Below are 16834 nucleotides of genomic sequence, written 5' to 3'. Positions count from 1 at the left end.
AACATCGTGATGGCAGGGGTCATGGAGCATTGTTATGACAGGGGTAATGGAGCATGGTGATGACAAGGGCATGGAGCATTGTGATGACAATGTCATAGATTATTGTGAAGACATGTGTCATGGAGCATTATGATGACATATTTCATGGTCCACTGTGAAGACAATGGCATGGAGCATTGAGATGACAAATGTTATGGAGGATTGTGATGACAAAGGTAATGGAGCATTGTGATGACAAGGACTTGGAGCACTGTGATGACAAGGGTCAAGGAGCATTGTGATGACAAGGGCATCGATCATTGTGATGACAATGTCCATTGAGAATTTTGATGAAAAGGTCGTGAAGCATTGTGATGACATAGGCATGTAGCTTGCTATGACAGGGGTCATGGGGCACTGCGATGACAATTGCATGGAGAATTTTGATGACAAGAGCATGTAACATTGTGATGAGAACTGTCATGGAGCATTGTGATGACAAGGATGTGGAGAATTGTGATGACAAGAGCATGTAACATTGTGATGAGAACTGTCATGGAGCATTGTGATGACAATGACGTGGAGAATTGTGATGACAAGGGACATGAAAATTGTGAATACAAGGGCATGGAGCATTGTGATGCCAAGACCGTGGAGCACTGAGATGAGAAGACAATGGATAATTGTGGTGACGAGAATCATGGAGCACTGTAATGACAAAGGGCATGGAGCATTGTGATGACAGGTGTCATGGAGCATTGTGATGACAGTGGTCATGGATATTTGTGATGACAAACGTCATGGAACATTCTGATGACAAGCTTGTGGAGTACTTTGATGACAAAGCATGTAACCCTGTGATGAGAAGTGTCATGGAGCACAGTGATGCCAAGAACGTGGAGAATTTTGATGACAGGGAACATGGAGCATTGTGATGACCAGGGCATGGAGCATTGTGATGGCAAGACCGTGGAGCATTGTGATGAGAAGACCATGGATAATTGTGATGAGGAACGTCATGAAGCACTGTAATGACAAGTGGTATGGAGCACTGTGATGACAGGGGTCATGGAAAATTGTGATGACAAGGGTCATGGAGCATTCTGATGACAAGTGTGTGGAGTATAGTGATGACAATGGCAAGGAGAATTGTGATGAAAAGGACATTGAGCATTGTGATGAAAAAGGCATGAAGCCTTTTCATGAAAGTGTTCAAGGAGCATTCTGACGACAAGTGTAAGGGAGCATTGTGAGGACAAGTGTATTGAGAATTGTGATGAAAAAGATGATGGAGCATTGTGACGACAAGGGCATGCATTATTGTGATGACAGGCGTCATGGAGCATTGTGATGACAAGTGTTATGTAAAATTGTGATCACAAGGATTTGGAGCATTGTGATGACAGAGGTCATGGATCTTTTTGATTTCAAGGAGCATGGAGCATTGTGATGACAGGGGTCATGGAGCACTGTGATGTCAGTGGTCATGGAGCATTTTGATGAAAAGGGTCATGGAGCATTTTGATGACAGGTGTTATGGAACATTGTGATGTCAGGGGTCATCGAACATTGTGATGATAAGTGCATGTAGCATGGTGATGACAGGAGTCATGGAACATTGTGATGACTGGGTTGAGGGAGTATTGTGATGAATAGTGATGTAACATTGTGATATCAGTTGTGGGAGAGCATTTTGGTGAGAAGTGCATGGAGCATTGTGAAGACAAGGTTTATGGAGCCTTGTGATGACAACATTGTGGAACACTGTGATGAGAAGCGCATGGCACATTGTGATGACAAGGGTCACGGAGCATTGTGATGAAAAGTTCATGGAGCATTGTGGTAACAAAGGTAACAGAGCCTTGTGATGATGCGGGCATGGACCATTGTGATGACAAATGTTATGAAGCATTGTGATGACTGGAGTCACGGAGCATTGTGATGACAGGGGTCATGGAGCATTGTGATGACAAGGGCATGGAGCACTGTGCTGAGAATGGCATAGAGCATTGTGATGACAAGTGTCAAAGAGCATTGTGATGAAATGTTCATGGAACATTGTGATTAAAAAGGTCACAGAGACTGTCGAGGGCATGGACCATTGTTATGAAAAACGTCATGTAGCATTGTGATGACAGGGTCATGGAACATTGTGATTACAGGGGTGAGGGAGTATTGTGATGACTAGTGATGGAACATTGTGATATCGCTGGTGAGAGAGTATTTTGATGAGAAGTGCATGGAGCATTGAGATTACACGGTTTATGGAGCATTTCAATGAAAAGGTTGTGGACCGTTGTGATGAAATGCGTGTGGCACTTTGTGATAACAATGGTCATGGAGCATTGTTCTGACAAAGACATGGTGCATTGTGATGACAAGGGTCCGAGAGAATTGTGATGAAAAGTTCATGGAGCATTGTGGTTACAAAGGACACAGAGCCTTGTGATGACGCGGGCATGGACCATTGTGATGACAAATGTTATGAAGCATTGTGATGACTGGAGTCACGGAGCATTGTGATGACAGGGGTCATGGAGCATTGTGATGACAGGGGCATGGAGCATTGGTCTGACAAGTTTCATAAATTATTGTGATGAGTGTTGGCATGGTGCATTGTGATGACAAGGGCACGGAGAATGGTAATGAGAAGGTCATGGAGTCTCGTGAAGACACGTGTCAGGGAACACTGTGATGACATATGTCATGGTCCATTGCAATGACAATGGCATGGAGCACTGTGATGCCAAATGTAATGGAGGATTGTGATGACAAATATAATGGAGCATTGTGATGACTAGGGCTTGGAGCATTATGATGACAAGGGCCATTGAGTATTTTCATGACAAGGTCATGAAGCATTGTGATGACAAGGTCCTGGAGCACTGTGATGAGAAAACCATGGAGCCTTGTGATGACAAGTCTCATGGAGCATACTGATGAAAAGGGGCATGGAGCATTGTGATTACAGGGGTCGTGGAACCTTGTGAGGACAAGGACATGGAGCAATGTGAGGAGAAGGCCAAGGAGCATTCTAATGACATGCGTCATTGAGCTTTGTGATGACAAGGGCATGGAACATTGTGATTACAGTGGTCTTAGGGCATTGTGATGAAAAGGGCATGGATCACCTTGATGAAAAAGGCATGGAGCCTTGTCATGACAGGGTTCAAGGAGCATACAAACAACAAGTGTCAGGAGGCATTTCGATGACAAGTGTATTGAGCATTGTGATGACAAGGTCCTGGAGCATTGTGATGAGATAACCATGGAGTCTTGTGATGACAAATCTCATACAGCATACTGATGAAAGGAGCATGGAAAACTGGGATTACAGGGGTTTGGAATATTGTGATTACAAGGACATGGAGCATTGTGATGAAAACAGCATGGAGTATTGTGATGACATGCGTCATGGAGCGTTGTGATGACAAGTGTTATGGAACATTGTGATCACAAGGGTTTGGAGCATTGTGATGATAGAGGTCATGGATCATTTTGATTTCAAGGAGCATGGAGCATTGTGATGACAAGGGCATGAAGCAATGTGATCCCAAGGCTCACAGAGGATTGTGATGACAATGGAAATGGAGTATTTTGATGACAAGCGCATAGAGCATTGTAATGAAAAGGTCATGTAGCATTTTGCTGACAAAGGCAGGGAACATTGTGATGACATGTTTCATGGAGCACTGTGATGACAAGCGTCACGGAGGATTGTGAATGCATTGGCCATGGACCATTGGGATGACAAGGGCATTGATCATTGTGATGACAATTTTCCTGGAGCACTGGGCTGAAAATGTGCATGGAGTGTTGCGATGACAGGGATCATGGAGCCTTGTGATGATATTGGCCATGGAGCATTGTGATGAGTAGGTCGTGGAGCAATGGGCTGAAAATGTTCATGGATTATTGTGATGACAGGGATCATGGAACATTGGGATGACAAGGGAATGGAGCACAGTGATGACAAGGTCTTGGAGCATTGTGATGTGAAGACCTTGGAGACTTGTGATGACAAGTCTTATGGAGCATTCTGATGAAAAGGGGCATGGAGCATTGTGATTACATGGGTCTTGGAGCATTGTGATGACTAGGGCATGGAGCATTGTGATGAGAAGACCATGGAGCATTGTGATGACATGCGTCATGGAGCTTTGTGATGACAAGGGCATGGAGCATTGTGATTACAGGAGTCTTGGAGCATTGTGATGACGAGGGCATGGAGCACTGTGATGAGAAGGCCATGGATCATTCTGATGCATGAGTCTTGGAGCTTTTTGATGACAAGGGCAAGGAGCATTGTGATTACAGGGATCTTGGAGCATTGTGATGAAAAGGGCATGGATCATTGTGATGAAGAAAGGCATATAGCCTTGTCATGACAGGGTTCAAGGAGCATACTGATGACAAGTGTCAGGGAGCATTGTGATAACAAGTTTATTGAGCATTGTGATGACAAAGATCATGGAGCATTGTGATGAGAAGACCATGGATAATTGTGATGATGAGCGTCATGGGGTGTTGTTATGATAAGTGTCATGGAACATTGTGATAACAAGGGTTTGGAACATTATGATTACAGAGGTCATGGCGAATATTGATTTCATTGTGATGACAATAGCCTGAAGCATTATGATGATGGGCATGGTGCACTGTGATGACAGGGTTCATGGAGCACTGAGATGAAAACAGGCATGGGGCATTGTGATTACAAGGGTCTTGGAGCATTGTGATGGCAAGGGCACGGAGCATTTTGAAGAGAAGGCCATAGAACATTGTGATGACAAGTGTCATGGAACCTTGTGATGACTAGGCCGTGGAACATTGTGATGGCAGGGTTCATGGTGCATTGTTATGACAGGCGTAATGGAGCATTATGATGAGAAGGGCATGGAACATTGGTCTGAAATGTTTCATGTATTATTGTGATGAGAGTGGGCATGGATCATTGTGATGACAAGGGCATGGAACACTGTGATACATGGGTCATGCCGGATTGTAATGACAAGGGCATGGAGCATTGTGATGAGAAGGTCATCGAGCATTGTGATGACGAGTGTCATGGAGCTCTGTGATGACAAGGGCATGGAGCAATGTGATGAGAGGGTTCATGGAGCATTGTGATGACAATGACTTGGAGCCTTGTGATGCCAAGGGTCATGGAGCTTTGTGATGACAAGTCATGGAGCATTTTGATGACAAGGGCATGGTGCATTGTGATGAGAAGGGCAGGGAGCCTTTTGATGACCGGGACATGCAGCAATTTGATAAAAATTGTAATGGAACATTTTGATGGCAGGGGTTATAGAACATTGTGATGTCAGGAGTCTTGGAGCTCTGGGATGAAAAGGGTCATGGACCATTTTGCTGACAGGTGTTATAGAACATTGTGATGTCAGGGGTCATAGAACATTGTGATGATAAGGGGATGTAGCATTGTGATGACAGTGTCATGGAACATTGTGATTACAGGGGTGAGGGTGTATTGTGATGACTAGTGATGGAACATTGTGATATCTCTGCTGAGAGACCATTTTGATGAGAAGTGCATGGAGCATTGTGATTACAAAGTTTATGGAGCATTTCAATGACAAGGTTTTGGACCGTTGTGATGAAATGTGCGTGGCACTTTGTGATGACAATGGTCATGGAGCATTGTTCTGACAAAGACATGGTGCATTATGATGAGAAGTGTCACAGAGAATTGTGATGAAAAGTTCATGGAGCATTGTGGTTACAAAGGTCACAGAGCCTTGTGATGACGCGGGCATGGACCATTGTGATGACAAACGTTATGAAGCATTGTGATGACTGGAGTCACGGTGCATTGTGATGACAGGGGTCATGGAGCATTGTGATGACAGGGGCATGGAGCATTTTGATGACAGGGGCATGGAGCATTGGTCTGACAAGTTTCATAGACTATTGTGATGAGTGTGGGCATGGGGCATTGTGATGACAAGGGCACGGAGCATTGTGATGAGAAGGTCATGGAGTATTGCGAAGACAGGTGTCAGGGAACACTGTGATGACATATGTCATGGTCCATTGCGATGACAATGGCATGGAGCATTGTGATGCCAAATGTAATGGAGGATTGTGATGACAAATATAATGGAGCATTGTGATGACTAGGGCTTGGAGCATTATGATGCCAAGGTCCATTGAGAATTTTCATGACAAGGTCATGAAGCATTGTGATGACAAGGTCCTGGAGCATTGTGATGAGAAAACCATGGAGCCTTGTGATGACAAGTCTCATGGAGCATACTGATGAAAAGGGGCATGGATCATTGTGATTACAGGGGTGTGGAACGTTGTGAGGACAAGAGCATGGAGCACTGTGAGGAGAAGCCCTAGGAGCATTCTAATGACATGCGTCATTGAGCTTTGTGATGACAAGGGCATGGAACATTGTGATTACAGTGGTCTTGGAGCATTGTGATGAAAAGGGCATGGATCACCTGGATGAAAAAGGCATGGAGCCTTGTCATGACAGGATTCAAGGAACCTACAGACAACAAGTGTCAGGGAGCATTTTGATGACAAGTATATTGAGCATTGTGATGACAAGGTCCTGGAGCATTGTGGTGAAAAAACTATGGAGCCTTGTGATGACAAATCTCATGGAGCATACTGATGATAAGGGGCATGGACCATTGGGATTACAGGGGTTTGTAACATTGTGATTACAAGGTCATGGAGCATTGTGATGAAAAGGGCATGGAGTATTGTGATGACATGTGTCATGGAGCGTTGTGATGACAAGTGTTATGGAACATTGTGATTACAAGGGTTTGGAGCATTGTGATGATAGAGGTCATGGATCATTTTGATTTCAAGGAGCATGGAGCATTGTGATGACAAGGGCATGAAAAAATGTGATCCCAAGGCTCACGGAGGATTGTGATGACAATGGAAAAGGCGTATTGTGATGACAAGCGCATAGAGCATTGTAATGAAAAGGTCATGTAGCATTTTGCTGACAAAGGCATGGAGCATTGTGAGGACATGTGTCATGGAGCACTATTATGACAAGCATCACGGAGCATTGTGAATGCAGGGGTCATGGAGCATTGGGATGACAAGGGCATAGATCATTGTGATGACAAATTTCCTGGAGCACTGGGCTGAAAATGTTCATGGAGTGTTGTGATGACAGGGGACGTGGAGCCTTGTGATGATTTTGGCCATGGAGCATTGTGATGAGTAGGTCGTGGACCAATGGGCTGAAAATGTTCATGGATTATGGTGATGACAGGGATCATGGAACATTGGTATGACAAGGGAATGGAGCATGGTGATGACAAGGTCCTGCAGCATTGTGATGTGAAGACCATGGAGACATGTGATGACAAGTCTCATGGAGCATTCTGATGAAAAGGGGCATGGAGCATTGTGATTACAGGGGTCTTGGAGCATTGTGATGACTAGGGCATGGAGCATTTTGTTGAGAAGGCCATGGAGCATTCTGATGACATGTGTCATGGAGCTTTGCGATGACAAGGGCATGGAGCATTGTGATTACAGGGATCTTGGAGCAGTGTGATGAAAAGGGCATGGATCATTGTGATGAAAAAGACATGGAGCCTTGTCGTGACAGGGTTCAAGGAGCATACTGATGACAAGTGTCAGGGAGCATTGTGATAACAAGTTTATTGAGCATTGTGATGACAAAGATCATGGAGCATTGTGATGAGAAGACCATGGATAATTGTGATGATGAGCGTCATGGGGTGTTGTGATGATAAGTGTCATGGAACATTGTGATAACAAGGGTTTGGAACATTATGATTACAGAGGTCATGGAGAATATTGATTTCATTGTGATGACAATAGCCTGAAGCATTATGATGATGGGCATGGTGCACTGTGATAACAGGGTTCATGGAGCATTGAGATGAAAAGGGGCATGGGGCATTGTGATTACAAGGGTCTTGGAGCATTGTGATGGCAAGGGCATGAAGCATTTTGATGAGAAGGCCATAGAACATTGTGATGACAAGTGTCATGGAACCTTGTGATGACTAGGCCGTGGATCATTGTGATGGCAGGGGTCATGGTGCATTGTTATGACAGGCGTAATGGAGCATTATGATGAGAAGGGCATGGATCATTGGTCTGAAATGTTTCATGTATTATTGTGATGAGAGTGGGCATGGGGCATTGTGACGACAAGGGCACGGAACACTGTGATACATAGGTCATGCAGGATCGTAATGACAAGGGCATGGAGCATTGTGATGAGAAGGGCATCGAGCATTGTGATGACAAGTGTCATGGAGTTTTGTGATGACAAGAGCATGGAGCAATGGGATGAGAGGGTTCATGGAGCATTGTGATGACAATGACTTGGAGCCTTGTGATGCCAAGGGTCATGGAGCTTTGTGATGACAAGTCATGGAGCATTTTGATGACATGGGCATGGTGCATTGTGTTGAGAAGGCAGGGAGCCTTTTGATGACCGGGTCATGTAGCAATTTGATAAAAAGTGTAATGGAACATTTTGATGGCAGGGGTTATAGAACATTGTGATGTCAGGAGTCTTGGAGCTTTGGGATAAAAAGGGTCATGGTGCATATTGATGACAGGTGTTATGGAACATTGTGATGTCAGGGGTCATGGAACATTGTGATGATAAGGGGAGGTAGCATTGTGATGACAGGGTCATGGAACATTGTGATTACAGGGATGAGGGAGTATTGTGATGACTAGTGATGGAACATTGTGATATCTCTGGTGAGAGAGCATTTGGATTAGAAGTGCATGGAGCATTGTGATTACAAGGTTTATGGAGCATTTCAATGACAAGGTTGTGGACCGTTGTGATGAAATGAGCGTGGCACTTTGTGATGACAATGGTCATGGAGCATTGTTCTGCCAAAGACATGGTGCATTGTGATGACAAGGGTCACCGAGAATTGTGATGAAAATTTCATGGAGCATTGTGTTTACAAAGGTCACAGAGCCTTGTGATGACGCGGGCATGGACCATTGTGATGACAAACGTTATGAAGCATTGTGATGACTGGAGTCATGGAGCATTGTGATGACAGGGATCATGGAGCGTTTTGATGACAAGGGCATGGAGCATTGTGATGACAGGGGCATGGAGTATTGGTCTGACAAGTTTAATAGATTATTGTGATGAGAGTGGGCATGGTGCATTGTGATGACAAGGGCACAGAGCATGGTGATGAGAAGGTCATGGAGTATTGTGAAGATAGGTGTCAGGGAACACTGTGATGACATATGTCATGGTCCATTGCGATGACAATGGCATGGAGCATTGTGATGCCAAATGTAATGGAGGATTGTGATGACAAATATAATGGAGCATTGTGATGACTAGGGTTTGGAGCATTATGATGACAAGGGCCATTGAGGATTTTCATGACAAGGTCATGAAGCATTGTGATGACAAGTTCCTGGAGCATTGTGATGAGAAAGCCATGGAGCCTTGTGATGACAAGTCTCATGGAGCATACTGATGAAAAGGGGCATGGAGCATTGTGATTACAGGGGTCGTGGAACATTGTGAGGACAAGGGCATGGAGCACTGTGAGGAGAAGGCCAAGGAGCATTCTAATGAGATGTGTCATTGAGCTTTGTGAAGACAAGGGCATGGAACATTGTGATTACAGTGGTCTTGGAACGTTGTGATGAAAAGGGCATGGATCACCTTGATGAAAAAGGCATGGAGCCTTGTCATGACTGGGTTCAAGGAGCATACAGACAACTAGTGTCAGGGAGCATTTTGATGACAAGTGTATTGAGCATTGTGATGACAAGGTCCTGGAGCATTGTGATGAGAAAACCATGGAGCCTTGTGATGACAAATCTCATGGAGCATACTGATGAAAAGGGGCATGGACCATTGGGATTACAGGGGTTTGGAACATTGTGATTACAAGGTCATGGAGCATTGTGATGAAAAGGGCATGGAGTATTGTGATGACATGCGTCATGGAGCGTTGTGATGACAAGTGTTATGGAACATTGTGATTACAAGAGTTTGGAGCATTGTGATGATAGAGGTCATGGATCATTTTGATTTCAAGGAGCATGGAGCATTGTGATGACAAGGGCATGAAACAATGTGATCCCAAGTCTCACGGAGGATTGTGATGACAATGGAAATGGAGTATTGTGATGACAAGCTCATAGAGCATTGTTATGAAAAGGTCATGTAGCATTTTGCTGACAAAGGCATGGAGCATTGTGATGACATGTGTTATGGAGCACTATTATGACAAGTGTCACGGAGCATTGTGAATGCAGGGTTCATGGATCATTGTGATGAAAAGGGCATGGATCATTGTGATGACAATTTTCCTGGAGCACTGGGCTGAAAATGTTCATGGAGTGTTGTGATGACATGGGTCATGGAGCCTTGTGATGATATTGGCCATGGAGCATTGTGATGAGTAGGTCGTGGAGCAATGGGCTGAAAATATTCATGGATTATTGTGATGACAGGGATCATGGGACTTTGGGATGATAAGGGAATGGAGCATGGTGATGACAAGGTCCTGGAGCATTGTGATGTGAAGACCATGGAGACTTGTGATGACAAGTCTCATGGAGCATTCTGATGAAAATGGGCATGGAGCATTGTGATTACAGGGGTCTTGGAGCATTGTGATGACGAGGGCATGGAGCATTGTGATGAGAAGGCCATGGAGCATTCTGATGACATGTGTCATGGAGCTTTGTGATGACCAGGGCATGGAGCATTGTGATTACAGGGATCTTGGAACATTGTGATGAAAAGGGCATGGATCATTCTGATGAAAAAGGCATGGAGCCTTGTCATGACAGGGTTCCAGGAGCATACTGATGACAAGTGTCAGGGAGCATTGTGATAACAAGTGTATTGAGCATTGTGATGACAAAGATCATGGAACATTGTGATGAGAAGACCATGGATAATTGTGATGATGAGAGTCATGGGGTGTTGTGATGATAAGTGTTATGGAATATTGTGATAACAACGGTTTGGAGGATTATGATTACAGAGGTCATGGAGAATATTGATTTCATTGTGATGACAATAGCCTGAAGCATTATGATGATGGGCATGGTGCACTGTGATGACAGGGTTCATGGAGCATTGAGATGAAAAGGGGCATGGGGCATTTTTATTACAAGGGTCTTGGAGCATTGTGATGACAAGGGCATGGAGCATTTTGATGAGAAGTCCATGGAACATTCTGATGACAAGTGTCATGGAAGCTTGTGATGACTACGCCGTGGAACATTGTGATGGCAGGGGTCATGGTGCATTGTTATCGCAGGCGTAATGGAGCATTATGATGAGAAGGGCATGGAACATTGTTCTGAAATGTTTCATATATTATTGTGATGAGAGTGGGCATGGAGCATTGTGATGACAAAGGCAGGGAACACTGTGATACATGGGTCATGCAGGATTGTAATGACAAGGGCATGGAGCATTGTGATGAGAAGGGCATCGAGCATTGTGATGACAAGTGTCATGGAGCTTTGTGATTACAAGAGCATGGAGCAGTGTGATGAGAGGGTTCATGGAGCATTGTGATGACAATGTCTTGGAGCATTGTGATACCAAGGGTCATGGAGGTTTGTGATGACAAGTCATGGAGCATTTTGATGACAAGGGCATGGTGCATTGGGATGAGAAGGGCAGGGAGCCTTTTGATGACCGGGTCATGAAGCAATTTGATAAAATGTGTAATGGAACATTTTGATGGCAGGGGTTATAGAACATTGTGATGTCAGGAGTCTTGGAGCTTTGGGATGAAAAGGGTCATGGAGCATTTTGATGGCAGGTGTTATGGAACATTGTTATGTCAGGGGTCATGGAACATTGTGATGATAAGTGGATGTAGCATTGTGATGACATGGTCATGGATCATTGTGATTACAGGGGTGAGGGAGTATTGTGATGACTAGTGATGGAACATTGTGATATCTCTGGTGAGAGAGCATTTTGATGAGAAGTGCATGGAGCATTGTGATTACAAGGTTTATGGAGCATTTCAATGACAAGGTTGTGGACCTTTGTGATGAAATGTGCTTGGCAATTTGTGATGACAAGGGTCAAGGAGCATTGTTCTGACAAAGACATGGTGCATTGTGATGACAAGGGTCACAGAGAATTGTGATGAAAAGTTCATGGAGCATTGTGGTTACAAAGGTCACAGAGCCTTTTGATGACACGGGTATGGACCATTGTGATGACAAACATTATTAATCATTGTGATGAGGGGAATCATGGAGCATTGTGATGACAAGGGCATGGAGCATTGTGATGACAGGGGCATGCAGCATTGGTTTGACAAGTTTCATAGATTATTGTGATGAGAGTGGGCATGGTGCATTGTGATGACAAGGGCACGGAGCATTGTGATTAGAAGGTCATGTAGTATTGTGAAGAAAGGTGTCAGGGAACACTGTGATGACATATGTCATGGTCCATTGCGATGACAATGGCATGGAGCATTGTGATGCCAAATGTAATGGAGGATTGCGATGACAAATATAATGGAGCATTGTGATGAGTAGGGCTTGGAGCATTATGATGACAAGGGCCTTTGAGAATTTTCATGACAAGGTCATGAAGCATTGTGATGACAATGTCCTGGAGCACTGTGATGAGAAAACCATGGAGCCTTGTGATGACAAGTCTCATGGATCATACTGATGAAAAGGGGCATGGAGCATTGTGATTACAGGGGTCGTGGAACTTTGTGAGGACAAGGGAATGGAGCACTCTGAAGAGAAGGCCAAGGAGCATTCTAATGACATGCGTCATTGAGTTTGTGATGACAAGGGCATGGAACATTGTGATTACAGTGGTCTTGGAGCATTGTGATGAAAAGGGCATGGATCACCTTGATGAAAAAGGCATGGAGCCTTGTCATGACAGGGTTCAAGGAGCATACAGACAACAAGTTTCAGGGAGCATTTTGATGACAAGTGTATTGAGCATTGTGATGACAAGGTCCTGGAGCATTGTGATGAGAAAACTATGGAGCCTTTTGATGAGAAATCTCTTGGAGCATACTGATGAAAAGGGGCATGGAGCATTGTGAGGAGAAGACCAAGGATCATTCTGATGGCATGCGTTATTGAGCTTTGTGAGGACAAGGGCATGGAGCATTGTGATGACAAGGGTCATGGAGCATTGTGATGAAAACGGCCATTGAGAATTTTGATGAAAAGGTCGTGAAGCATTGTGATGACAAAGGCATGGAGCTCGCTATGACAAGGGTCATGGGGCATTGCGATGACATGTTAATGGAGAATTGTGATGACAAAAGCATGTAACATTGTGATGAGAACTGTCATGGAGCATTGTGATGACAAGCACGTGGAGAATTGTGATGACAAGGGGCATGAAGCATTGTGATGACAGGTGTCATGGAGCATTGTGATGACAGGGGAGATGGATAATTATGATGACAAGGGGCATGGAGCATTCTGATGACAAGCTTGTGGAGTATTGTGCTGACAAAGCCTGTAACAGTGTGATGAGAAGTGTCATGGAACATAGTGATGCCAAGGACGTGGATAATTTTGATGACATGGAACATGGAGCATTGTGATGACTAGGACATGGAGCATTGTGATGGCAAGACCGTGGAGCATTGTGATGAGAAGACCATGGATAATTGTGATGACGAGCGTCATGGAGCACTGTAATGACAAGGGGTATGGAGCATTGTGATGTCAGGGGACATGGAGCCTTTTGATGAAAAGGGTCATGGAGCATTTTGATGACATGGCTTATAGAACATTGTGATGTCATAGCTCATCGAACATTGTGATGATAAGTGCATGTAGCACTGTGATGACAAGAGTCATGGCACATTGTGTTTACAGAGATGAAGGAGTATTTTGATGAATAGTGATGTAACATTGTGATATCAGTGGTGAGAGAGCATATTGATGAGAAGTTCATGGAGCATTGTGATGACAAGGTTAATGGAGCATTGTGATGACAAGATTGTGGAGCACTGTGATGACAAGCGCATGTTGCATTGTGATGAAATGTGTGATGGAGCATTGTGCTGACAAGCACATGGAGCACTGTGATGACAACGGTCATGGAGCATTGTGCTGAGAAAGGCATAGAGCATTGTGATGACACGGGTCAAAGAGCATTGTGATGAAAATTTCATGGAGCACTAAGGTTAAAAATGTCCCAGAGACCGTTGATGACGAGGGCATGGACCATTGTGTTGACAAAGGTCATGAAGAAATGTGATGACTGGAGTCAATGAGCATTGTGATGACATGGGTCATGGAGCATTGTGATAAAAAGGGCATGGAGCATTGTGATGACAAGGGCATGGAGCACTGGTCTAATAAGTTTCATGGATTATTGCAATGACAGTTGGAATGGCACATTGTGATGACCAGGTCATGCAGTATTGTGAAGACAGGTGTCAGGGAGCATTGTAATGACATATGTAATGGCCCATTGTGATGACAATGGCATGGAGCATTGTGATGCCAAGTGTCATGGAGGATTCTGATGACAAAGGTAATGGAGCATTGTGATGACAATGGCTTGGAGCATTCTGATGACAAGGGTCAGGGAGCATTGTGCTGGCAAGTGTCATGGAGCATTGGGCTGAAAATGTTCATGGAGTATTTTGATGATTGGGGTCATGGAGCATTGTGATGACTAGGGAATGGAGCATTGTGATGACAAGAATCCCGGATCACTGTGCTGTCAGGGGTCATGGAGTGTTGTGATGACAGTGTTCCTGGACCATTGTTATGATACTGTTCATGGAGCATTGTGATGAGAAGGTCATGGAGCATTGGGCTGAAAATATTCATGGAGTATTGTGATGACAGGGGTCATGGAACATTGTGATGACAAGGAAATGTAGCATTGTGATTAGAAGACCATGGAGACTTGTGATGACAAGTCTCATGGAGCATTCTGATGAAAAGGGGCATGGAACATTGTGATTACAGGTGTCTTGGAACATTGTTATGACAAGGGCTTGGAGCATTGTGAAGAAAAGGCCATGGAGCATTCTGATGACAAGCGTCATGGAGCATTGTGATGACAAGGGCATGGAGCATTGGTCTATAAATTTCACGGATTATTGCGATGACAGTTGGATTGGCACATTGTGATGAAAAGGGCATGCAGCATTGGTCTAATATGTTTCATGGATTATTGCGATGACAGTTGGATTGGCACATTGTGATGACAAGGGCATGGAGCATTGTGATCACCAGGCCATGCCATATTGTGAAGACAGGTGTCAGGGAGCACTGTGATGACATATGTAATGACTCATTGTGATGACAATGGCATGGAGAATTGTGATGACAAGGTTTATGCAGCATTGTGATGACAAGATTGTGGAGCACTGTGATGACAAGCACATGGTGCATTGAGATGACATATGTCATGGAGCATTGTGCTGACAAGCGCATGGAGAATTGTGATGACAAGGGTCATGGAGCACTGTGCTGAGAAAGGCATAGAGCATTGTGATGACATGGGTCAAAGAGCATTATGATGAAAAGTTCATGGAGCATTGTGGTTAAAAAGGTTACCGAGACTGTTGATGACGAGGGCCTGTACCATTGTGATGACAAAGGTCATGAACCATTGTGATGACTGGAGTCACGGAGCATTGTGAAGACAGGGGACATGGAGCATTGTTATGACTGAGGTTATGGAGAATTTTGATTTCATCGTGCTGAAAAGAGCCGGAAGCATGATGATGATGGGCATGATGCATTGTGATGACAGGGTTCATGGAGCACTGAGATGAAAAGGGCCATGTAGCATTGTGATTACAGGGTTCTTGGAGCATTGTTATGACAAGGGCATTGAGCATTTTGATGAGAAGTCCATGGAACATTCTGATAACATGTGTCATGGAGCTTTGTGATGAAAAGGGCATGGAGCAATGTGATTACAGGGGTCTTGGAGCATTGTGATGACACGTGTCCTGGAGCCTTGTGATGACAAGGCCGTGGAACATTGTGATGGCAGGGGTCATGGAGCATTGTTATGACAGGGGTAATGGAGCATTGTGATGAGAAGGGCATGGAGCATTTTGATTACAAGTGTTATGGAGCATTGTGATGACAAATATGTGGACCGTTGTGATAAAAATTGCGTGGCACATAGTGATGACAAGGGTCATGGAGCATTGTTCTGACAAAGGCATGGAGCTATTGTGATGACAAAGGTCAAGGAGCATTGTGATGAAAAGTTCATGGAGAATTGTGGTTACAAATGTCAAAGAGCCTTCTGATGACGCGGGAATGGACCATTGTGATGACAAATGTTATGAAGCATTGTGATGACTGGAGTCACGGAGCATTGTGATGACAGGGGACATGGAGCATTGTGATGACAACGGCATGGAGCACTGTGATGACAGGGGCATGGAGCATTGGTCTGCCAAGTTTCATAGATTACTGTGATGACAGTCGACATGGTGCATTGTGATGCCAAGGGCACGGATCATTGTGATGAGAAGGTCATGAAGTATTGTGAAGACAGGTGTCAGGGAGCATTGTGATGACATATGTCATGGTCCATTGCGATAACAATGGCAGGGAGCATTTTGATGCCAAATGTAATGGAGGATTGTGATGACAAATATAAAGGAGAGTTGTGATGACTAGGGCTTGGAACATTATGATGACAAGGGCCATTGAGAATTTTCATGACAAGGTCGTGAAGCATTTTGATGACAAGGTCCTGGAGCACTGTGATGAGAAAACCATGGAGTCTTGTGATGATATATCTCATGGAGCATACTGATGAAATGGGGCATGGAGCATTGTGATTACAGGGGTCTCTGAACACTGAGATGAAAAG

This window comes from Mesoplodon bidens (genome assembly GCF_964165515.1).
Source record: "Mesoplodon bidens genome assembly, contig: HAP1_SCAFFOLD_34, whole genome shotgun sequence".
Lineage (NCBI taxonomy): Eukaryota > Metazoa > Chordata > Mammalia > Artiodactyla > Ziphiidae > Mesoplodon > Mesoplodon bidens.
Note: the sequence above shows the minus strand (reverse complement) of the source record.